Source organism: Mirounga angustirostris, unplaced genomic scaffold (assembly GCF_029215605.1).
Source record: "Mirounga angustirostris isolate CCGP_5_RB_7025 unplaced genomic scaffold, mMirAng1.0.hap1 SCAF_4, whole genome shotgun sequence".
NCBI lineage: Eukaryota > Metazoa > Chordata > Mammalia > Carnivora > Phocidae > Mirounga > Mirounga angustirostris.
Window position 1 is genome coordinate 29103052 of NW_026991712.1, and position 25441 is coordinate 29128492.

At 38.4% G+C, this 25441-nt stretch overlaps 1 long non-coding RNA gene across 1 annotated transcript in view; it reads right to left on the reverse strand.

Moving 5' to 3' along the window:
• Positions 1 to 4127: 4127 nt before the first annotated feature.
• The window catches only part of LOC135364077 (uncharacterized), a 134613-nt gene continuing 113299 nt past the window's right edge, over positions 4128 to 25441 (reverse strand). Inside the window, exons 2-3 of the long non-coding RNA XR_010410547.1 lie at positions 19716 to 19832; positions 4128 to 4755 (exon numbers count right to left, since the gene is read on the reverse strand). This is a non-coding gene — a long non-coding RNA (uncharacterized LOC135364077). The remainder of the gene's footprint in view (positions 4756 to 19715; positions 19833 to 25441) is intronic.

Sequence of the window (25441 nt, forward strand, 5' to 3'; positions counted from 1 at the left end):
AATCATTAGAGGTAATTAAATTCCCATAATGATACTCCACTACTTATATTGTTCTAGCTAAAGATGGATCATAAAATAAATACGATTTACATTGTAGAATAATAGGGTTGACCATCGAGTATAACAAGCAGCAGGTTAATGAAAAAGGGCATGGATGTCACCCCTTTGCAAGACCATTAGAATTGCTTTTTTGATGTTTTGAAGCTGCTATTCCCTGAGCTATCATCAGACCATATCTGCATGTACCAAACTCATTTATTTCCTCCCAGCACTAATTTCTCACCTCTTCCTCTCCTCCTCTTGCTCTTTCTGTCTCTCTATTTTTTTCTTTCTTTCATTTATCACTTATTCTCTTTAGAAACTGGGTATGTTTTTAGACCTAGAACTTACAACAAGAAATAAGACAGTCTTTGTTTTCAATATGCTCAGAGTCTAGCTAAAGAGAAATACGGTAAACAATCATTACAATTGAATTTAATAAATGCTCAGATAGTGCTATATACAGAGGAGGAAACACCCAGTTGATTCAAAGACAGGATCAAGAAGGCATCACAAAGGGAATTCCCCTTGAAGTTTGACTTAATAAGAAGAGCAAATGCTTCTCTAGATATTTCATTACTATCTTCCTAGTTTGTGTTACGGGGACCATAATAAATATATGCCAAATGATTAAGTAAATTAATTTTCTAGTTAGAGAATATGATAAAAGGTATTCCAAGGTGATGGAGAAACATGTCTAAAAGCAAAGAAGCAAAGAGAATCTGGTAAGTGCATAATGAGCCAAAAATGACAAAGAAAATGAAAATATTTGATTTTTTAGAATGATGGGATTATAAGTAATTTTCCTGTGGGTTATTTTTAAATGAAAGCTGTTTTACATCATTTGTAGGAGCAAAATATTTTGCTTATTTTTTTTTAATCTTAGCTGTTTAAGAATTCTATATTCTACTTTTTTCTCTCAGTTTGTATATCAAAAATATTTTCTAGGTTGCTACAAAGTCTTCATAATTATTTCATAAATGGATGTATAATATCAGAATTCCCTCATCACTTACCTAACCATTAATCTTGCTTTTTTAGTAATACAATTAAATCATAGTAAATGCCATCATCAGTATCTTTCCATTCTAAGGGCGGGGAAAGGAGAAGCAGTATGTGTGTAGTTCGGTGTGGGTTGCATTTACACAGTCTGCAGGAAGCCTTGTCTGGTTTGCATCCTCCAGATTTCCTGTAAAGCTACCAAGTGCTATGAAAAGCTCTGCAAAGAAGATATTATGTACCTGAATCATGTTCTCAACCCAAATCATATTTGGGTGGAGATTTCTCCAGCTGGGGATAATAGTAGACATCATAATAACCATTGAAATCAATGACCTAAAGAATCAAGTGACACTGGGCGTTTCCTCGCTCGGTGCCTCAGAAAGTGCAGAAGAGAAGGGCTCAGAGAGATGCACTGGGCAGCTCTGCTCCGGGCACCTTCCTCAGCTTGGCCTCCCCAGGAGTGTAACTAGCATAGCTGGAGGTACATGGATGACGGGAAGCCCCAAAAGACTTAGAGGCCGGGATGGTTAATTTTCTATGTCCTCCTGACTGGCCGAAGCCTGGACTGAACATTGTTCTGGGTGTGTCTGTGGGGGTGTTTCTTCAAGAGATTAGCATTTGAATCGGGAACTCAATGAAGTAAATTGCCCTCTCCAAAGTGCAGGGAAAATACCCAGAGCTCTGAGGGTATGAATAGGAGGGAGGAAGGGAGATTTCACCCCTTTTCCCTTCTTCACTCCTTGAGCTGGGACATCTCATCTTTTCCTGTGCTGTGACTGAGCTTTACACCGTTGACCCTCCTGGTTCTCAGGCCTTTGGATTCAGACTGAATTTCATAACCACCTTTCCTGGGCTTCCAGTTTGCAGATGGCGATCTTGAGACTTAGTCTCCTCCATCATTCTGTGAGTCAATTCCTCATAATAAGTCTCTCTCTTTATCTAGATCTATACCTATATCTACATTTAGATCTACATCTACAGGATTGGTATAGAGATGGAGATAGAGATATGGTTCAGCTATAGGTACTGGCCTAGGGTAGATGTAGTTATAGGTGTAGGTATAGGTATCTTCTATTGGGTCTGTTTCCCTGGAGAACCCTGGCTAATTCAGAGGTTTAGAGGGAAGATGGTGATCTTGGAGCAAGAATGGGGTGGGGGTAAACAAAAACTCTGGTGGGCCCATGAGAGGTTCTAGAAAATGCACGTGCAATGAGGAAATACTGAAGACCAAACAGCAGAAATTCAGTCCAATCAGATGCAGAGCTAAAACAGAGAGAACAGAAGGAGCCCAGAGCACTGATGGGGCAGAGGTTAAGGGCAAAGGGCAGGTTCAGAAGGAAGAGCAAAGGGGTTAAGATGAAGGCTCAGTGAAATTATAAGGGGTCTAGTACGAATTGGTTGCTCTAGTCACTAGAGGTACAAAAGAGTTGTTTTGTTTGTCGTTTTTTTAGTGACATAATATAGGATAATAAAGCTGATTACAAATAAAATCCGGTACAGTGTCCCAGAACATGTGAGTTGAAAGTCACGTCTAATAATATTTGGTTCTTTTTTTTTTTTAAAGATTTTATTTATTTATTTGACACACAGAGAGCAAGAGAGAGAGAGAGAGAGACAGCGGGAGAGGGAATACAAGCAGGGGGAGTGGGAGAGGGAGAAGCAGGCTTCCCACTGAGCAGGTAGCCTGATGCAGGGCTCCATACTGGGACCCTGGGATCATGACCTGAGCCGAAGGCAGACGCTTAATGACTGAGCCACCCAGGCACCCCAATATTTTGATTCTTGACCAAAGTTGTGAGCTGGGCAAAGGACTGTAGGTAGGTGAGAGAATTGAGTGCTATTCTCCATTTATAAAATGGCCCAAGTGTGTCACAATAATTTACTTTGACATCTCTTTTATTGTGGTTTTTAGAATGGGGGCCACTTCCTCCAGAAATCCTCTTGTCTCCTCTGATGGGCATTTCTCATATTTTCCCATCACATCCCATACTTCAATTATAATAGCAATTATCACATTGTAGTAGACTTACCTGTTTGTACTGGGTCATCTTTTTGTGGGTGTATTAGTTTCCCAGGGCTGTTGTAACAAAGTACCACAAGTTGGGTGGCTTATAACAACAAAACAACAGAAATTTATTATCTCACAGCTCTGGAGGCTGGAAGTCTAAAATCATGGTGTCAACAGGGCCATGCCGTCTCTGAAACCTACAGGGGAGATTCTTTCCTTGTTACCTCTAGCTTCTGGTGTTTGCCAGAAATCCTCCTCATTCCTTGGCTTGGAGGTGCACCACTTTAATCTCTTCCTCTGTCATCACGTGACCATCTCTTCCTCCTCCTATAAGGACACCAGTCATGTTGCATTAAGGGCCCACCCTACTCCAGTATCTTAACTATTTACACCTGCAATGATTCTATTTCTAAGTAAGTTTGCATTCTGAGATGCTGGGATTTCAATGCTCTTTCTTTGGGGGGGTGGGCACCATTCAACCCATTCCAGTGGGCAAGGATTGTGTCTATTTCAGCTTTTACCTTTGGATGCCTTAGCAATTATCCACTGCCAAGCACATAGAACATGCTCAACAAAAAACTGATGAAGGAATAAATGTATGAATAAGGGAATGAGTTTGTACTAAGAAATTACTTCCCATTCTTGGATAAAAGAAACTCATGTAGAGAGGGTAGAGGGTAAAGCTAAGGAACTCTAAGGCCCTCCCACTCCACAGTTCTGTGGTTATTTAGTCTCAATACTGGTTTGGCTTCAATTATTTAGAAAAGGTGTGTGAATAGTTACCTGCCTATGGATTACATCTCTGTAAACCCAAAACAGACAAGATGTATGTAAGTATAAAGAAATTCTTAGCATATTGAATTGTATGCTCATTGTTTGGAGTTTTAGGGGATTTAAAGGTCTTTGCTCTTTTATCTTAAGTTAACTTGGTTTTAAGGTTATTTCGGAGAGGGACCAAAATCGGTTTGAGTTATAAGACTGACATCTTCTGGCTAACTCTGAGTAGTGCAGAAAGGTTGAAGCATCAGAAGGAAATGAATGGTCTTTCTGGGTTTAACTGTTGAACACTGGTAACAAAAAGAAAAAAGAAATATATATGGAAATAACAGAAAGCTATTCACAGATAGACAGATCCATTCTTTTTATAAAGAGAGAGTGAGCATATAGCCTAAAAGATATTTGGTGGAGTTTACCGGAATTGATTTTGGCCTTGAAGAAAGTGGGCAAGATAAAACATAAATGAACAGACCATCCAGGAAATGAGCACGAGGAAATACATTGATCGTAAATGTTCTTGATGAAAGATTAATGCTCCGAGTTCTTACAAGAGATGTGGGAGAGAGGTTATTGGATACTTTGACAATCAGACTATAGTTTTTGCTGTGGTCCAGAGGCAGAGTTAAGGTTAGATTCGAGAGGTCTGGGTAGGAGTTCCCATTTGTACCTTCTGGACCATTTATGATTGCCATGCCTTGCCCCAACATCAGGAACACCACCAGGATAACTATCCATTCCTTTATGAGAAAATGTGCTGTTGACATCCTTTCTGACCTAACTTTTCCTTCATTTATTGTTCTCCATGTCTCCAAATGGTTCCATTTTTCCTTTTATGATGATGCAGTGCAGAGCGCATTTCAGAGCACAGATGTGTGCTGGTGCCCCCGATGCCTCCCTGATAGCCGGATCATTCCTTGCTACTATCCACCCTGAAAGGACAGGAAGAGAGGGAGAAAACAAGTGAAATTAATCAATTAAGCTACTGAGAGTTGCTCATATGTTGGGGGTGAGAGAGTAGAAGGGCTACAAAGTGGTAAGCAGGATGGACGGGCCTTCTGCCCTCAGGGAGCAGCAAAGACGGATGCAAGCAAAGCAATGAAAAGAATGAACAATTTCATTATTGCGGTAAGCGCTACCAAGGACATACAGGATGCTAGGAGAGTGTATAACAGGGAGTTCTGATCTAATATGAGAGGAAGGAAATGTTTTCCAGACAGAACATTTAGGCTGATATATAAAGAATAAATGTTCTTTAGCTAAAGAAAAGGATCCAGAGGCAGCATTGCAAACAGAGACAAAAGCATGTATTTATGTCTCTTAGGCAAGAATAGCGCGTAATAAAAATCTTCTCCTAGCCCTTTCTGTGTGCCAGACACAAATAGACACTTTCACATGTCACATTTGATCTCCATAATAACGAAACTGTCAAGTGAGTGCCATCATTGCATCCATTTTACAGATGAGGAAACTGAGGCACAGATATATCACAAAACTTGTCTAAGATCACGGAGCTAGGAAGTGGCCACATGAGGACTGAAACCTAGGCAGTCCAGCTCCAGAATCTGGGAGCATAAAGAGTGGAAGAAGGTTGGAGTAGCTGGACCTTGGGAAAGAAGGCAGAGAGAGGAACTTGAAGTTGGAGAGGTAGGCTGCGAGCTGACCCTGTTAGGCCTGTGGCCGTATTGAAGAATTTGCTTTCTATCCTTCTAGTAATTAAGCATTGTTGACAGACACCCAGCAGGGAAGGGGCAAGGAGAACTTTGTCTTTTACACATGTCAGTCTGGACACAGTATAGACAGAGACCATGGCTGGTCTCCTGTGAGATCCACAGGAGGAAAATACCCTTGCTAAATTACCTCCATGTTTGCTGCCTTCTCTAACAGCGGCATTGCTGTTTAACAGTCCACGCTACACCATGAGAGAACAAAGCAAACCGTTCTCACACATTCCTGACAAGGCAAAGGTTATACAGAGCTATTCATGCAAAAGATACTGAATATTAGATACGGAGGAAACAAGAAATACGTCATTTGCATGTCCATAGCCTCAGAGAAAAATAAAATATTGACAATATAATGTAATAACACAGTAGGGTCACACTACACAATATATATGTTTTGGTTTTTTTTAAATTTTATTTATTTATTTGACAGAGAGACACAGTCAGAGAGGGAACACAAGCAGGGGGAGTGGGAGAGGGAGAAGCAGGCTTCCCACGGAGCAGGGAGCCCGATGTGGGGCTCGATCCCAGGACCCTGGGATCATGACCTGAGCCGAAGGCAGACGCTTAACGACTGAGCCACTCAGGCGCCCCTACACAATATATATGAATAAGAAAACAATTATTCATGATTATATATAGTTTCCTGATAATTCATTTCTGCATATGTAATGCAAACCATTTTAGAGGAAAGTTGCAAGGAAAGATGAGTGTGGTGATATACAGGGACGCTTAACAAACTTGACAATTTTGAACTTCATTTTCTCAGTCTCTCAATTTGATTGCATATTGCAAGTGACATTACCTGTACACAAACCTTTTTTAAAAAATTAGAAACAGTGGAATCTCTGTATCTCTTGAACTATCACCTAATGGAAGGTTTGGTCATGCACAGTTACTTTAGCGGAAACGTGAGTTTCTTCAAGGCAGATACCATGCCTGGGGTGCCTGGGTGGCTCAGTCATTTAAGCGTCTAACTCTTGATTTTGGCTCAGGTCATGATCACAGGTTGTGGGATCGAGCCCTGCACTGGGCTCTGCACTGGGTGTTGAGCCTGCTTGGGATTCTCTCTCCTTCTGCCTCTCCCCAGCTTGTACGCATGCTTTCTTTCTCTCTCTCTCTCAAATAAATAAATAAAATAAAAATATATATATATTTATGTTTAAAAAAAGCAGATACCATGCCATATAAGTCCTCCTTTCACTGTTTCTAACTTAATACTTTGCACGTGTAACCGAAGAAAATTAGTGTTGAATGAATGCATGGTGAATTAAGAAACGAATAAAGAATACTGCCAAATGACTGAAGCTGCAATTTTTTCTTTAGGTGTGCTGGCCTACTTCTACGTATTCAGCAAACGTAGCCTGAGCCTTGTTCTCCATCAGTTCACAACAAATGTAAACATCTGCTATACTTAACAACCTTTACATAGAGGCCTAGAGGAAGTAAAAACACAAACCTTGATGGAGAAGGAGGCCTGAATGATTTTCTGTTTGTTTTTTTAGAAGGCCTGAATGTTTTAGTGCAAAAGAGATCTGCAAGAATCAAATTATATTAAGGTTAAATTTAGTGGGGAGGAACCCTCTGTATAGCTGGGAGACTAAAGAAAACCAAGAGGATTACAGACCTGGCATCTTATATGTGGCCTTCACACCTAAGAAAGTATTTTAAAGAAGATATGTAAAACAGCCTTCAGTTCCTTTTGGACATATCGATGTTGAAAAATTTCTATTTTATAATTGTTATAATAAAGCATCGACTTGTTCTCCAATGTGTTAAAAAAACAACCTGCTGTTTAGGTCATTAAAATAACTTTTATTATGCATTGTTGCTAAGATGTTTTCTTCTTTTTTTTCTTTTTCTCCCTCACAATTTGAAGTGTTTCATTTTCTTTTTCATAGTTATACTGATTATTCACCTAAATTTTTCTTTCAGCATCTAGCATAAAGTCTCGTAAACAAGGTCATACAACATTAATAAAAAATAAAGAAGATTATTTGCTTATTACTCAGAAGGCCTTAGGCTCTTGTTCTGCACGCAGTTCATTTAGTAAGCAATCCAATAGTAGAAAAGTTCAGGCAGGGGTCGGGGCTGTGTCCCGTGAACAGAGAAAGAGCTCGCTGCCCCCAAGGCCATGCTCCACATGCTCGCGGTGCAGGCCCTCCCTGGGCAGATGACGGCCTGGGACAACCCAAACCGTCGCAACAGGAATTCTTCACTTCCTGGGTCCCCTGGACACACGAAGCTACACTCCCTGCCAACCATCCGTTCCCATGTTTGGTAAAATGGAAGAGAAATGATGTGCTGTGGAGGGAAGACAGTGCTGCAGTTATGGTTAGTCAATGGCCAGCCGTGTTTATGTCCAGTGACATGTAAAATGAGCAGGCTGTGGCTCCTTTTAATGTCAGATTGACTGGGCTACAGGGATGCCCAGAGAGTTGAAAAAAACATAATTACTGGGTATGTCTTTCAGAAGAGATTGACATTTGAATTGGTAGACAGAGTAAAGAAGATCACCCTCATCAGTGTGGGTGGGCACCATGCAACCTATTGAGGGCGTAAATAGAACAAAAAGGTGGAAGAAAGGCAAATTTGGTCTCTGTTTAAGCTAGGAAGGACATCCATCTTCTGTCTTCCAACATTGCTGCTCCTGGGTCTCAGACCTTTGGTCTCAGATGGGTACTTATACCTTTGGCTCCCCTGGTTCTCGGCCTTTAGGTTTGGACTGGAACTACAGTATCAGCTTCCTTGGGCCTCTAGCTTGCAGAGAGCAGATCCTGAGAATTCTCAGCTTCCATAATCACGGGAGCTGATTTCTGTAGTACATTTCTTTCTGTATATCTCCTATTGATTCTCTTTCTCTGAAGAATCCTGACTAATACACAATTCTTTGCAAGCAGAGAACAGAAGTGGGGAGGACATGGGCAGGGGCTGCCTAAGAAGAGGAGATGCGAGAAAATATAAACCTACTGGTGAGATCTTTATAATGTAGAGGTATATCTCCTGCCATTTCTAAAATCATAATTAGGTATTCTATGCCTGTACCTATATTAAGCATGCTGCATACATAGCCTTTAAATTACACAGTAACTCTTAGGAAAAGAGGTGTCACAATTTCCTTTTAACATACGAAGCGGAGACTCAGTGTAAGCAGGTTAGTTGCCAAATAATGTTTCCGTTTGATTCTAAAGTCTATGATTTTCTCTCTACAAAGGGGATCTATGGAGCTCTAGGATGTTTTTTCTTCCCCCACCAGACTATCTGTTCACTCAGGGTGGGGGACCTAGTCTTTTTTGGTTACCATCATATTCCCAGTGTCTAGAACATTGTCTAGGTGCTTAAATTTTTTCTCACCACTTGATCGATGATGAGGACAAAATCATGAGTATTCCTCAGGAAAAATAAAAATGTCTCTAGTTGGATTGAAAATAATAATAATGAAAGCTTATAAGAATTTGTGCTGGATAATTTGTGATTGCCTCTCCACATCCACTTGGCCCTTAGAGATTGTCTTGAAGGATTACATCCAGGAGCCTCCCTTGCCATAGGGTTTTGGGTTGGTTTCAGCCAGTGGTCAGCACTGCTGAAAGATCAACAAGCTGGTGGAAGGAGGGCAGAGTAATTATCCCACGGGCTCCCTCCTTTGAGGTCATCTTCACTTGGCTGAATCTTTCCAGCTTGGGTCAAGCTTCTACAAGGGAATCCACTACAGATGTCCCAAATTTCAATAACTGCTTCCTCCCCATGTCTCTTCAGACCTGGTGGTGGAAATAGCTTCACAATGTTGTCATTCCCTGTTTTTATTTTTTACCCTGCCCACTTATTTATAAATAGTTCTTTTATCAAATTATCTTCAATTCTCTACATGAGTGTGGCATCCATTTTATGCCAGGAACCTGAATTATCCAGTAATGTTCATTCATCCACTTGACAAATATTTATTAAATTCCAATTATATGCCTGTTATATGTGTTTTTGGGGGGAGAGTAGTGGCTCTCAGAAACCTGATTGATCCATTCTATTTAGATAATATTGTTTCCCCTTTACCAACACTGCATCATCCAGGTAAACAAATATGCGTGGTTAAAGTTTTTTCTTCATCTTCATTGTGTGTGTGTGTGTGTGTGTCTGTTACTGGTTTTGTTATTTTTTTTTTTTGCATTCTGCTCAGCTATGGATAATTTTTTTTTTATGTGCTTTGTAACACTAGAGGGAACACAAGCTTCTTCCCCTGAGAGCTGTTTTTTTCATACTAACTCTTGGAAACCTAGTACATATTTTACGATACACCTTCATTTGGACTAGTCATATCTCAGGTGTTCCAAATACATATTGACCAGTGGCTACTGAATTGGATCATGTAGTTCTACAGCCCTGATGGAGCTCTCTCTGTCATCTGTTTTGTTCCTATTCTGCCCTTATTATCTTTATCTGTTTATACATTCCCTACCTCAGAGATCTCACTATTCCAAAGGAATTAGCTATACTGATGATTCCAAATATTAAATCTCTATCTAGGATGTTTACGGGCACTATAAAAATATAACGCAAAGTCCTCCATAGTATCCAAGAAAGTCGCTTCCCCCTCACTTTATCATTTCTGGTATTGGCATACTATCAGCTGTCCAGTCACGAGGGCTTAAAAGTTTTGATTTTCCCTTTCTATCACCTACCCCTTCATATTCAACCAATTGTTTCCAAATCTTATGGCTACATTCCTAGAGTACGATGCTCCTTGCATTCCTATTTCAGGCCCCTTGAGGATGTTGCTGTTTAATTTACCTAACGTGTAGTCCTTATCTTGTTACACGTTCTTTTTTTTTTTTAAGATTTTATTTATTTTTTTGATAGAGAGGGAGAGAGAGCACAAGCAGGGGGAGGTGTAGAGGGAGAAGCAGAACTCCCCTCTGAGCAGGGAAGTCCAACACAGGGCTTGATCACAGGACCCTGAGATCATGACCTGAGCTGAAGGCAGACACTTAACCGACTGAGCCACCAGGCGCCCCTCTTGTTACACATTCTTCAGAAATATTCTAAGGCTCCATATTTCCTACCAAATAAAATTAGAGATGTTTTAGTTTGGAATTCAGGATGCTTTACAATATGATCTTTATACCTCTAATCTCATTTCTGAGTAGTTTCTTATATGTGACCTGTATTCCAGGAAAACAAAGAAAAAGAACTCCGAACACTCTTTGTGGGTTCCCCTACTTTGTTCCCCCTTGCTTACTTCTCTACATAGAATTATCTTCCTCCTTCACCACCTGGCTCAATCCTGCCCATGCTTCAAGGTCCAGCACGAAAGGTACTTCTTATATGGACCATTCTTACACTCTTTCTCTTTTCTTTTAGAAAAAATTGAATGTGTTCTCTCCCTCCTTGGAACACACAATTAACTTTGTTTTATCCCTCTTATAGTCCTGGTTAACTTTTGCCTTGTAGTGTGTTTATTTTTTATTTTTCTTTCCCTTCTACTAGTTTTTAAGTTTCTTTGAGGGTTATCTTATGTATGGGAAGCCATGGAGATAGATAAGAGCACTCATACTAAGGGTTTGGAAAACAAAAGGATCCCAGTTAGCATCTTGAGTTAGAACATTTGAGGATTAGGTGAAGAATAGGAGTCAAGCATTCTTAAGTGTGGAATAACTGTCTTCCTTCTACTAGCATCTCCAAATCTAGGCAAACTTGGTATTACTGTAGTGTTCCCATAAGTTTGATTAAATCAGACTTTTAATTTCTGTCTAAATAGATGCAAGGACAAGAATTTCTAATATAGGGGTGCCTGGGTGACTCAGTTGGTTCAGTGTCTGACTTTGGTTCACATCATGATCTCAGGGTCTTGGGATCAAACCCCGCATTGGCCTGCTTCTAGCTCCACACTCAGCAGGGAGTCTGCTTCTCTCCTTCTGTCCCTCCCCCTGCTCCAGCTCTCTCTCTCAGATAAATAAACAAAAGCTTAAAAAACAGAATTTCTAATATAGCCTTACCCTGCCATGGAAGATACATACCACTAGACAACATGTTTTAAATACTTTGATCATTTCTGTTCATTTTTCCCATTTCAATGAAATACATAGAGGTCTAAAAAGATACTTACCCAAGTTTTGAAGTAGTTTGTCCCGGTAATATGATATAAAGGGTCTTTTCTTTTCTCTTAAATGTGTCTGTATTCTGTTTCTTTTTTATTTATTTTTACAAGAGTTTATATATATCTAATCATAAATATCAAGTTAAAAATAAAGAATAGATCATGAGATTTTTTTGGTTGAGCTGCCTTTCCTCTTTCCAAAACTTTGCCAAGTTGCATACCTCTTAAGATCGAGGTAACAAATAAGAGATAAAAATGAACTTCAGCCAAAGCACTTAGCAGCCTGTCAGAAAGCACTATAGTTGTTTCTGATTAAAACCAAACCAAACCAGACTTTCTTGAAAACAGGTTTCTACAATAACACAAAAGTGACAGCAAACAATTCATTTTGAGGGCAGATGCTAGGGACCTGGAGGAGTGACTCCTACAGTCAGAACTAGAAGTTTCAAGAGTGAGTTTGTAGACTCTGGCTATACTTACAGAGGTTTCTGTAGGGTGTCAGATGGGGAGTATTCATGAAGAAGGTCTAGATTTCTACCCATTACTCCTAATAAGCATAGGAAAAGCCTAAGTTCAATAATGATAAAGGATGGCTCCTCAAAAATCACTGGAGCCCAAACCTGTATTGTCTCTGTTTACAAAGTTTATATCTCATTTATACCATTTATCTCTGCGATAACACAAAAATTTGAGAACCTAAAAATTTGAGAACCCAAAAACTTGAGAACTGCTAAACCTAGAATTAGGAGTCGAAATTGTTTTGCATTTATAAAGAATCACTATTGAACGTCCCACCTTATGCAAAGTGCATGAGGATCATCTTCACTTCATACGGGGCAGGTGAGGTAGGGTGGGGATTACAAAAAGTCAAGTGGATATAACATTGGAGGAAGCAGGGATACAGGGAGAAGATCTTGCAGCTAAGATTTGGTCATTGAGGAAATGACTTTCTGGCTCTGATGGAAGCAAGAATCTCAACAACCCCCATATCCTATGGATAAAGGGGAGCACATTAGGACTCAGATCTAATGAGCTGTCACACAAGCAGCCACACTGTGCTGTGAGGGCTCACTGGGCTAGATTAGTTGGTCAGGGCAATCAGAAGTGCAGCAGAAAGACCTTTGGCTTTGGGGTTGGAAACTTGGGTTAATTCAGCTCTTCTACTTACTAGCTGGGTGACATTGGAAAATTGTTGAATTTCAATGAAATAATTTTCTTATCTCTCAAAGCAGAGAATACTTTTGTTTTTGTGAGAAGTAAATGGGACAAGAGTATATATAGAACATGATCGATGTGGGTACATAACTAGTTTGGCTAGATCCAGGTGAGGCCAACCCGTTTCATCTTTGCCTCTCCGGTACCCATCACTTAGAAGGCACCCGTAGCTGCCAAATCAATGAATGAATAAAGCAAGAGGAATCCTCGGGTCTTCATGGAGAGGAAGAGATTTGAGGATGCTTTCCCACAAAGCACCTTCTCGGGGGCTATCGGAGAGGGGGTGCTTGAAGATGACAATACAGTAATAAATAAGGGAATAAGAGGGAAATGTGGGAAGTGGAAAGAGATGGAACAAAGGTCAGAAAGGGGAAGGATGGCATACTGAATTTTTCCAAGCTGGGAAAATCATGTTGGAGTGTGGGGTGCGTGTGTGTGTGTGTGTGTGCACATGTGTGGGCATTTCGGGGAAGCAAGTGTACAGGAGAAGTTCAGGATACCACTACCTTTTCAGGAGTCCTTCTCCTTTCTTTTACATCTGTCTCCAAGGTGTGCATACTTAGAGTGGAGTACAGACAATAAGTCATGGTTATCTCCTAGAATTGTAGAGCAAGATAAACCAAATAGAATTAAAGTGGGTTTTGGAATTCTTCTTTCAAGAAAAATAGTTGTTTTTTTTTTTTTTTTTTTTTTAAACTCTTGGTAATGACTATTGTTTTATCCTTTTGTATTATGGTGTGTGTTTTCAAATCAACTTTTTTAAAAAAAAATGTTTTAAATTTTATTATGTTATGTTAGTCTCCATACAATACATCATTAGTTTTTTTTTTTTTTTAAAGATTTTATTTATTTGTTTGACAGAGAGAGAGACAGCGAGAGCAGGAACACAAGCAGGGGGAGTGGGAGAGGGAGAAGCAGGCTTCCTGCCAAGCAGGGAGCCCGATGTGGGACTCGATCCCAGGACCCTGGGATCATGACCTGAGCCGAAGGCAGACGCTTAACGACTGAGCCACCCAGGCGCCCCATCATTAGTTTTTGATGTAGTGTTCCATGACCCATTGTTTTCGTATAACACCCAGTGCTCCATGCAGTACGTGCCCTCCTTAATACCCATCAGGGTCTCTTACTTGCTATATGAAGTATACTTTTTTAGAGATTTTGTTTATTTATTTGAGAAAGAGAGAGGGAGAGGCAGAGGGAGCAGCAGAGGGAGAGAGAGAAACAGGCTCCCCACTGAGCAGGGAGCCTGATGTGGGTCTTGATCCCACGATCCCAGGATCATGACCTGAGCTGAAGGCAGATGCTTAACCGCTTAACAGACTGAGCCACCCAGGTGCCCCTGAAGTATACTTTTAAACTGATGAAGTGAGTTTTTGCTATTTTCCTGGGAAGTATTTCTGATTGTAAAAAGGAGGTGTTTTTTTTTTAGGAGCAGACATTGAATCTACTGATAAATTAGAATATGTTATCAAAGGAAGAATGAAACTCATTTTGGAACCCAAAAGCTCATGAAACACTTATATAAATCAGTTGTGTTAAATAAATGCTACCTTTAAAAAATAGGTACTGAATATTGGGGTACCTGGGTGATTCACAGGGTTGAGCATCTGACTCTTGATTTCGGCTCAGGTCATGATCTCTGGGTCATGGGGTTGAGCCTCACAAGTGACTCTGCTGTTGTCGGGGAGTCTGCTTGAGATTCTTTCCCTCTGCCCCTCCCCCTGCTCATGTGTGCTCTCTCTCAAATACATAAATATCTTAAAAAAATATATGTACTGCATATGCACTGCTGTCCAGTTGACAGGAACCACATGACCTGGAAGTTGCCCCTGTGCATACAGCCAATGTGCAATGTGTTAACAGATATGAATGTTTAGAAAGCTGGTCTCCTCTCTGATCCATTTGTGTACCAGAGCCCTTTTGCTGTGCATCAAGCCAAGGGAGACTTCAGTTGAGATTACATCCTTGCTCAGTTCTTTCCCCTGCTTTATCCTGCTTCCTCTCCCTTACGGGCGCACCTGGGAGTACACCTTCACCATAGCTCTTTTACAAGAATCCTCATCTCAGGCTTTGCTTTTAAAGAACCCAAATTAAGTCAGTCCTTTTAAGGACTTTGACTTTTAGTCTGTGAGTGAAATGGGAGCTACTACAGGGTTTGGGAAGTGACATTATCTGGCTTATAATTAAAATCACTCTTCTCACACTTGTGTTGGAAGAGACTCAGAGAGAAAAGGCATGGGAACAAAGAATAGAAGATGAAGAGACTATCACAGTAATCCAGGTAAGAGAGGATGGTGGCTTGGTAGGAGTAAAGGTGATGAGAAGTGACTAGTTTCTGAAGTAACATCATACAGGACATCTTGACAGATCATATACAGTCTTGGCATTAACTGTAAAGCATAATAGTGCATCAGAGAGCTGGTTGATTAAGTGGTCTGTTTCCTGAAAAGCAGTCTTTGCACTTCATTCTCCATAGAAACAGGACTTCATTGGCTATCTGTTTGATTCTGATTCATTGTTTCTTTGTTGGGGTTAATGTAGAGCATGAAATCAGCCATAATACCTGACTTGCTAAAATGTAACACAGAGGCCGCTGGGGGTGAGGGAAGGTTTCGGAGAAGGGCGTGGGCCTTTGGAATGCCGAGGCCCACGGGACCATTCTGCAGTATGAATGCCGCAGGGAGTTGCCTTCCCGGAAGCTTCCTTGGCCCAAACAGCCTCCCTGTGATCTAAGAAATGTATGCATTGTCCCCTAAAGCTATGTTTAGCAGAACTCGTAGAACACGCTGATCAGCACATTGTATCTTTCCCGTAATCAGACTCTTCTGTTTTCTGTAAGAACCCTTGCCACACGTCACGCACTTGAGAAACAGAGTCATAAAGATTTATGATTATCCTGAAGCACGAATAAAGGTGAGAGCAAAGAAGAGCAAAGGGTCTTCATCTCTGAGCGTTGACCCCCTTGCCTTCTCCTCTATTTCACAGTAAAATTTGGAATCATCTTTTCATCCGTCGGTACAGGGATTGCTGGCCATTCCCAGCGTTTGTTCACCATGAAGCTATGACAATTTTAAAAGGAGTTATATTGAGATCAGTTTACTTCTGTTGAGATCAGCTGCAAAATATTTGTAAATATTAAAAACCTATGCTAAAAAATCTAAAGACCTAGGTACATCTCACTGAGAGGAAACATTGGGCCAAACATCTTGCCAAAGAATCTAAAGCACTGATATTTTTTACTATTTGTCTTGGAAATGGATCAACACCTTAGTGGGAATTTCACCTTCCATATGCTTTCTCCCCCAAATACATCAGAGATTTTCTACTTCTGTCCAGATTCCCTGGCTTCTAATATAAATCAAGTTTGACATGAAGAAGCTTGAGTCTAATAACCTCCAGATTACAAACTATCAGAAGAGCTGTGAAGGTTTAGATTGTATCAGAGAGAACATTAGTAACCTGATTAACTGAGAACATTAGTAACCTGTTTAATTTCTTGCACTGTATAGAGAAGGAAGCTAGACCCAAATCCCACCTGCATCTACAGACATTCAACTCTATTCTTTCAAGGCCCAAAGTAGACAACAAATCTCTTGTTGAGCAGTTAAGTAGTAATTGTCTCATTCTGAGTTTGACTTCTTCCCCTATTCCCCATTCAAGTCACCACTCTCCCCACTGAATGTGAGAAATGGTGTTAGAGTGAATTTTTATCCTCCTAAAGTACAGCTTAATATCAGATCCCCATCTGCTGTTAAAGGGAGCACGTTACAGAGTTAAGTCAAAGAATATTGCATGAGGAAAAGGCATGTGTATTTTTCTTGCTCACCTGTTTCCAGGGAAGTTGAGAGGAGGAAACCTTTGTAATTGAACCTTCAAACGCTTTTATTTCCTTAGGATTCTGTTCCTCCTATTTTGCAATTTGTCTCACCAAAAAATTGAATTAAGTTCTAAGAAAGAATCTCATGTTGTTACATTTACCTTTTGCTATTTTCACAAGGTTAACGCAATTGAATTTCAGGAAATGAATTGCCTTGGCCACGTTAACAAAGTGTACTTACTATTCAAATAATAAATGGTATTGTATAACCTCAGACTTCTACTGGGATCTCTGAAGGAATTGTTAATAAGATATAAAAATTCAGTGAATGCTGCAGTTCCAAATTAAATCCGTATCTTGTTTATTATGTGCCTACAGAAGAGTCGCCACTTCATGACTCACAAGTAGGCACTTAATACAATTTTTTTTTTATTGGTGGTACACATTTTGAGGAAGCTTTTGATCACTCTTGTAACACTTTTCTTTTTTACCTCCTTACTTGACCACTTCTTGAAAAAATCTTACAATAGTATCTTTCTTTCTTCCTTCCTTCCTTTCTTCTTTTCTTCCTTCCTTCCTTCCTTTCTTCTTTTCTTCCTTCCTTCCTTCCTTCCTTCCTTCCTTCCTTCCTTCCTTCCTTCCTTCCTTCCTTCCTTTCTTTGTCTTTCTTTCTTTCTTTCTTTTAGAAAAAGAGAGAGAGAGTGCGAGAGTGTAAGCAGGTTTAGGGAGGAGTAGGGGAGAGGGGGAGAGAGAATCCCAAACACGCTGAGCAGTTCATGGGGCTTGATTTCACGACCCCAAGATCATGACCTGAGCTAAAATCAAGAGTTGTATGCTCAACTGACTGAGCCACCCAGGCACCCCCTGTATCTCATTTCTAAGCTTAGTTTCTTCCCTTATTAATGTCATACTCAGTATGTGATGTGATGAACACTTGGGGATAGACAGAATAATATAATCTGTCTCTCTGCAGACACAAGCAGAGTTGATGGCTAATGACCTTCTCTATACAATGCAGGAAATCAAACACTGAGGTTACCAATATTCTATTAGATATAGTCTAAACCTACACAATTCCCCTGGAAATTTATAATCATTTTGTAAACAATTTTTCAAATTTTATTAAAGATTTTATTTATTTATTTGAGAGAGAGAGTGAGATAGAGAGAGATCACGAGGAGGAAGGGGTAGAGGGAGAAGCAGACTCCCTGCTGAGCAGGGAGCCCAATGTGGGACTCGATCCCAGAACCCTGGGATCATGACCTGAGCCAAAAGCAGACACTTAACCTACTGAGCCACCAGGAACCTGAAATTTATAATTTTAATGCTATTAGACTCCTCCTTCCCTTATGATGTCTCCTTATTTCCTTATTTATTTGGGATATGCCTATGAGAGTGCTAGAATCTTACTAGGTTGTCTCTCTTCCATACTTCTGTGACTGACTTAACAAGTTTCCTTGAGCATTAAATTTCTTTTGGCTACTGCTTTTCTGGTGAAAGATAAAAATATCACAAAACTTTCTTTGAACAGTGTAGTGGAGAAGAAAGGTGACTGAAAGAATTATAGGAGTCAGAACTACAATAAGTTCTCTATTTGAAAAGAAGCAAAGAGCTTTTGAAATTCCAGTGATGAAGACAGTTAGGGAATTAGGAAGACAACAGAAAACATTTCAATTGCCCAAAGAGAGAGAAGTAGGATTTCAACATGCAGATGAGTGAAGAGGGACATTGTCAGACAGAAGACATCCTGAGCAAAGATCAGGAAGAGCCATTTTTCTTTCTCTGGGAGGAGGCAGAAGACAAAACTAGGAAGCTGTGGGATCTAGACTGTGAAAGGCCTTAAAAGGCAGGTTAAGGAGTCTGGACAATTCTTAGCAATGATCTCTTCATAGTCTCTCTCTCTCCTCCCTTTTTGGTATTCCAGTTACACTACACCATACTTTTCACCTAATCTCAAATCTCCACTAGTCTTTGTTTTTGTATTCTCTATTTTGTGTATCTCTACTTTTATCTTTATTATTTTCCTTCTGCTAGATTTGAATTTAGTTTGTGCTTCCTTTTCTAGTGCCTTAAGGTTAGGTTTTGATAAAATTATTTCTCAGTTTGGTAACATTTTAAATTTATAATGCTAAGCCATCAATGGCAGTAGTAAATACATAAGCAAACATACACACACACGTGTGTGCACATGCACACAGGGTTAGTTCATAAAAATAAAGGGTTAAAAGAGAATTTCACATAAAACCACTAAAATATGTATATATGTTTTTTAATTTATTAAATTTAAACTTTTCTAACAAATATTATAATATTCTAATTTTCACTGATGTCTCTCTTCCTTTCTATTTCTCAAATGGTACTTTTTCTTTTTAGATACCTAATAATTTGCTAAACACTAGATAATATTAACTAGGAGAATAAAAGCAAAAGAGCAAAATTTGTTATAATCTCCATATGAGCTCCATTTTTGTATCCTTATCTGTATACTCATCCTAAAGCCAAAACTTAAATAAGATTATTAATAAACAGAGTAAGATTAAATCATGTTAAAATTTTAAGATTTGGAAATAGTGATATTTAAAGACTTTGTTATATCAACATATCATATAGTAAAGTTAGTGAGAAAATAAATATGATATAGAGAAAAATGGTAATAACTCAGAAAAGACCAAAGATAAATTAAAACCTATGCCCACAAGACAAGATTTTTAATGAGGTTCAACTTGAATGGGACATGCAAACCTGAGTGCTTAGTCAAACATACTGTTATACTCTCTCTAGTCTATAAAATTTTGCTAATTGTAATCATATCTCAAATTTTAAAATTCACTTTAAATGCTGATTTAAAATATAAATTACAATATTTCCTTAATTTCTATTTTTGTGTCCAACTGAAGGCAAAATTGCAGTAACTTGTGAACATAAACCTTATATATTTTAAATAATTTCAAATGTGTCAGATGGTTTGTCTCTATTAGTCAGGTAGACTAACTGCTATAATAATAACAAATTGTCAGAGACTTAACACCATAAATATTGAATACTTACTGAGCCCAACGAATGTTGAAGGGGATGTGGGCAGGTTCTGCTCCATGCAGTCATTCAGAGATCCAGTCTGTTTTCCATTTTGTTCATGCCCTTCTTCTGTCCAGAAACTCCTCTTCACTTAGTCCATGGATTGAAAAAAAAAAAAAAAAAAAAAAAAAACCAGTGAAAATTGTAGGTGGGAGGTTTTTATGAACCAGATCTAGAAGTAACAACATTATTGACCTCTCACTGTATTGGCCAAAATTCAGTCAAACGATCATACTGTTTAATGATAAGAAAAAGGTTCTTTGGAAGAAGAGGAAAAGAAAAAGAAAAAAAACACAACACTGGTGATTACTGATGTTGTTTGCCCCAATGGCTAAAAGATGCTTTAAATATTTGCAAGGGTAGGAATAGCTTCCACTGCTCTGTATGTAAGAGCTCCAGTTAAAAGCTGCCATCAAGTAAACACTTCCTGTTATCAGAACAACAGCAGTTTTAAACTTAAAATGAACCTAAAATATTGGAACACAGTATATAATAGGAAATTTGACATAATCACAACAGAATGAGGAACTACTACTGTTGACTTAAGAGCAAAGTAATTTGATTGCACAATGGTTGTGGATATATTCAAAGGATGGCTGCCAAAAGAAACCATGATATTAATATTATTCATTCCATAGTTTAAGTATTTTTATATTGGATTTGTTTTTTGTGTTAGTATAGAAAATAAATAAGTAATTACATTAGTTTCCATCAGCTTTTCACTTAGATGGAAAACTATATGGCTTATTAAATTATAAAAGAAAAGAGAGTACAATTATACTTCACTTGAGTAGTTAAAAAATTATGTGGTTATGTTGCAGAGAAATGTTAATGAGATCAGTACAGATGCATAAGCATATCTTTTAAGCTTTACATTTTATTTAGTTACTTATTTTTTAGTGTGTCTACATGTTTTATTTGTGATGTTTTTAAATTTTTGAATAGGTAATACACATAATTCAAAACACATGCTTTTAAAAAAATTAAAAGAAAATACTACACAGTAAAATGTCTTGATAATATCCTGTCTGCTAATCACTCTGTTCCAAACCCTAACCCTAACACATAAACTATTTCTTAAAGTTACTTATCAGTCTTTTCAGATTCCCTTTGCAAATATGGTTAAGTTTTCACTTTTTTCTTACATGTGATTTTGTATAAAAACCATTCTATTCTGTACCTTGTTTGCTTTCATTGAACAATAAATATATCTTGGAGATTTTTCTTTATCAGTGCAAAGAGAACTTCCTTCTTTCTTCTTCTTTTTTTTTTTTTTTAATTCTTACAGGAACTACTTAATTAACAACCAAGAGGAACACATTCAAAATACTGGTTTATTTTGATGACAATTGGTTGTTCTTTAAAGGCCAATGGAGGTAGACAAAACCCATTTAGGAAAGGCTATTTCAAATACTCAACAGTTCACACAGAATTTCAAAAAATGGTATTTTTAAAGAGGTAAGGGTCTGAATCCACTAACAGCAATGCAGTGCCTTGTTTATGATGACTTGAAACAAAACAAATGCTTATAAGGGAAAACTATATTTTAATTTTGTCTAAGTTGACTCTGTCAATAGTCCAGTAATATTTTCCTCCTAATACAATATTCCCTCTCTATGTGGCTATTTCTGGGAGCCAGACAGTTTAGAGAATGAGGGTATAAGTTAGAGAGAAACTGCTTGCAGTTTAAATAGACAGTAACTTCTGCTTCTCTCTTACTATGGCTAATAGTTGGGTCTAAGAAGTATGCAAATCTTAAAAAGATAGCATTTCTGGTTTCTTTATTACCTGTATAACTTCTGGAAACTAATCCCATAAAACTACAAAATTAACAAATGTCTTGAAATCTATCCATAAAACAAAGCACCTCTCATTTATTAGTGTACAACTCAGTCTTAAAAAATAAACAAAACACTTGGCTCTGACTCCAAGGAGTTTTCTACTGGTCTTTTAAGAAGGAAACTATTGGGGCGCCTGGGTGGCTCAGTCGTTAAGCGTTCACCTTTGGCTCAGGTCATGATCCCAGCGTCCTGGGATCAAGCCCCGCATCAGCGGTGAAGCCTGCTTCTCCCTCTCCCACTCCCCCTGCTTGTGTTCCCTCTCACTATCTTTCTCTCTCTGTCAAATAGATAAATAAATAAAATCTTAAAATAAAAAGGAAACTATTTCTTTTAACTTCATACCGTCCTCATACCCCAATTTCAAAACTCATCATTTAATTGTACTGGTCATGGACATTTCCAAGATGAAATTTTATATTTTGCTCCCATAGTTTCTGGTTATCAGAAAACCCACGTGTTCCTTTATTGAAAGGCGTTCGGGCTGCTGGGGGTGGTGTATCCCATCCAATATTCTTTATGCTCATCTTCGCTTCTGGAGGTATTTCCTGTGCTTCACTATCTTCAGCTCCATTAACAGCTGCTGCTACAAAGAGGGCTTTTGGAGCAAGAGTTGGAACAATTTCTTTAGGCTTACTTGATCCAAGTTTGATGGAATCTTTGTTGTCTGACTATGGTAAATCCAGATTTGCAGATCGTTGTAAGCTTTGTTTGGAGGTCCACAGCTTCTTCTGGAGCTCACAGCTTCTTGGCATGGCAACTGGAACTTTCCCCTCCATTACTCTGGTGGCTCCAGTTCTTTCCTGACTATCCACCCACCATTTTCCCTGCAGTGGCCTCTCCTGCAGCCATGCCAATGACATAACCTCTTTTTTTTTCTTTTTTTTTTTAGTAGTCTATTCTATGAATATACTGATCCCCTTTTGATAAGACACTTGGGTGTTTTCAAATTTTTTTGTCATTACAAACAATATGTCATTTTTTTACTGATGCAAATATATTTATATGATAATTCCCCAAAGTGGGATTGCTAGTCCCAAACTATAAATTACTATAACTATATTTGTAATTTTAATGGTATCAGTTCTCCTTCATAGGCAATCCAACTGGCAGTACATGAAAGTGCCTTAAATACATGATTTTCAAATATAATTTTTCTAGCTCTTTTATTAGCATGTCCTAAAAACTGTTTTACTATAATAAGTACTCATTAGTCTGCTTTGCATCCTTGATAATCAGGCTTTGGTCCCTAATACTATTTTCCAGTAAGAGGAACTAGGATTGTATAGAAAGTAGATGATAATTATTTGGGGACATAGAAAATTCAAGATGGTTTGGAATATTTGGTTGCCAGGAAAACAAAGATGTTTTCTAAATTTCTGGGACTCTGTTAGATAATAGAATCAGCTTAAAAGGGTTCTTACTTGCCAAGTTGTGATAACTGGATTACCAGAAAAAGAATAAATATTATAGTTACTTAAAGCAAGGCAAGTCTGTGGAAGACATGAATCAATCATGATACTCAAAAAAAAAAAATCAGAATTTTCATTCTCTTCAAATAGTATCGTCTTTGGCTTGAGTTTATTCAGATGAAAGCATGATATATTTATTTGTGTGTTTATTTTCCTGATGGATGGAAGCCTGTCAATGCTGACATAGTAAGCCACTATTAATAAAGATTTTAAAGAAGTTCTTCCCCGAATTTGAAATATCCGTATCAAAATGACAGGGGTAGGCATGCCCTTTGTAACTAAGTCTATGAAACTTTACAAATTCTGTAGAATTTGACTGTCCATATCACTGAGAACTAGCAGAGGGTAGTAGAACATCAAAATAGGATTTTAAAAATATTAAACTGACTAATATTTCTGTCAAATGAAAAGCAAAAAACAAACTAGACTCAATGACTAGATATTTTGCCACAATTGTCCTAAGTAGGAGAAAAAACATCCAAAGAAATATGGGACTCTTATTCTAAAAATATCAATGAGCTTTCTGCTAAAATTCAGTGTTTATTACTTACCAGTGAAAGATGTATTAGAAATTAACCTGATAAATTTTGACAAAACATTAAGGAAGTAAGTAAAGACATTCTGTGCACACATGAAAGGTTCCCAACAGTCTAACCAAGTAAACTACGCCATGATCCAAAGCCAGAATACTGAGTCCTCAACACGATTCACTGGAGATGTCCCTTTGATTTTAAGGAAGGGACAACAGAAGGGATGATGACTACTCCCCACTATCACTGCAGTGTCAAATTCTTTTTTTTTTTTAAGATTTTATTCATTTGCTTTATGAGAGAGAGAGAGAGAGCGTGCACACACAGGCAAGTGCGTCCCAGAGTCCCAGCCCACTGTGGAGCTCGACTTGGGGCTCAGTCTCAAGATCCGAGATCACAGCTCCAGCCGAAATCAAGAGCTGGTTGCTCAACTGACTGAACCACCCAAGCACCCTTGCCATGTCAAATTCTAAGCCTGGATTCATATATCTCATTGCAAGAAGACATTTACCCAGACAGCGTAACAATATAATGGCCAGCAATTTGAGTGTTTTGTTTTTTTAGTTTTTTAGCTGCAGTGTAACTTACCTATAGACAAGTATGCAAATCCTGAATGTACACAAAGTATTCACAGAGTGAACACATTACTCTAACCATAACCCAGGTCAAAAACTAGATTATCATCAGCTGCCCCAAAAGCCCACTTGCCATAGATGATCACTTTTGTTAAAGGATATTGAAATATAGCATATATAGAGAGAAAAATACAAATTACATGTACAACTCCATGAATTTTCACAAAGTGGAAACACCCATGTAGTCAGTATCCAGTTAAGATAATAGAAAACAAAACAAAACAAAAACAAAACATTTCCAACATCTTCAAAGTCTCCACCATTATAACTTGTACCATCCCTTTCTGGACTTCGCTTCAACATTATGTTTGTAAGATTCATCCATGTTTTTGCATGTAGCTGTAATTTCTTTTCATTGCTGTATAGTATGTATTTTAGAAATAATCTGCAATTTACTTATCCTTTTTGTCATTGATGGGCATTAGGGTTATTTCCCGTTTGGACTATGATGAATAATACTTCTCTGGGCATTCTTGCTTGTGAGTGTTTTCCACAGCCCTATAATTAGCCTTCCAGAGTGCTCATTAATGTTTACTCTGTTAGGAGATTGTAGCTTTAGAAGTCAGACCGAATGCAGTAGTAACCTCTCCTCTACCGAAACAAACAACTTAAGAGAAGAATAACTGCTTTTCAGTTCAAAAAGAAGCTCTTAATGCAGTTGCTGAAATCATGCTGTTAGTCAAAATCACCTTGGTTGTCCTCACCGTTGCTTCAGTATTCCTTTGGAATATTTGGGATGATAATTGGCTTTAATTTCTGAGATAAAGAACTTTAAGAATTCACAACAAATGGATGTCTGTAACAGATGAATACGGTTGGGCATTTTCAAAACAGAGGTCTTTTCTCTTGTTCCTGTTATTATCCTAATGGCTCACCATTGTGCTGGTGATTCAAACGTCCCTACATGCTGGATCTGGGCTTAAATTTATTTTCAGAGAGGCAGCCCCTTAAGCCATTATCTTTTACATGGGATGGCACGTGTGACAATTGGAAACTCTGGATATATAACACCCTTACTCTGTTGAGAAAGGTATCAACCAAACTTTTTTGTTTTTTAAAAAAATGACTATGCCTATACAATTTGGCTAAAAAATATAGCCAACATCTTAGGTCATATTCTAATAGAAATGGTGACTTTTTTAGAATGATGGTTTTACAAATTCACATAATTTTTGTTTTCTAGCCAATAAAGGTCATAGATAAATAGATAAATAATGCTGAAAA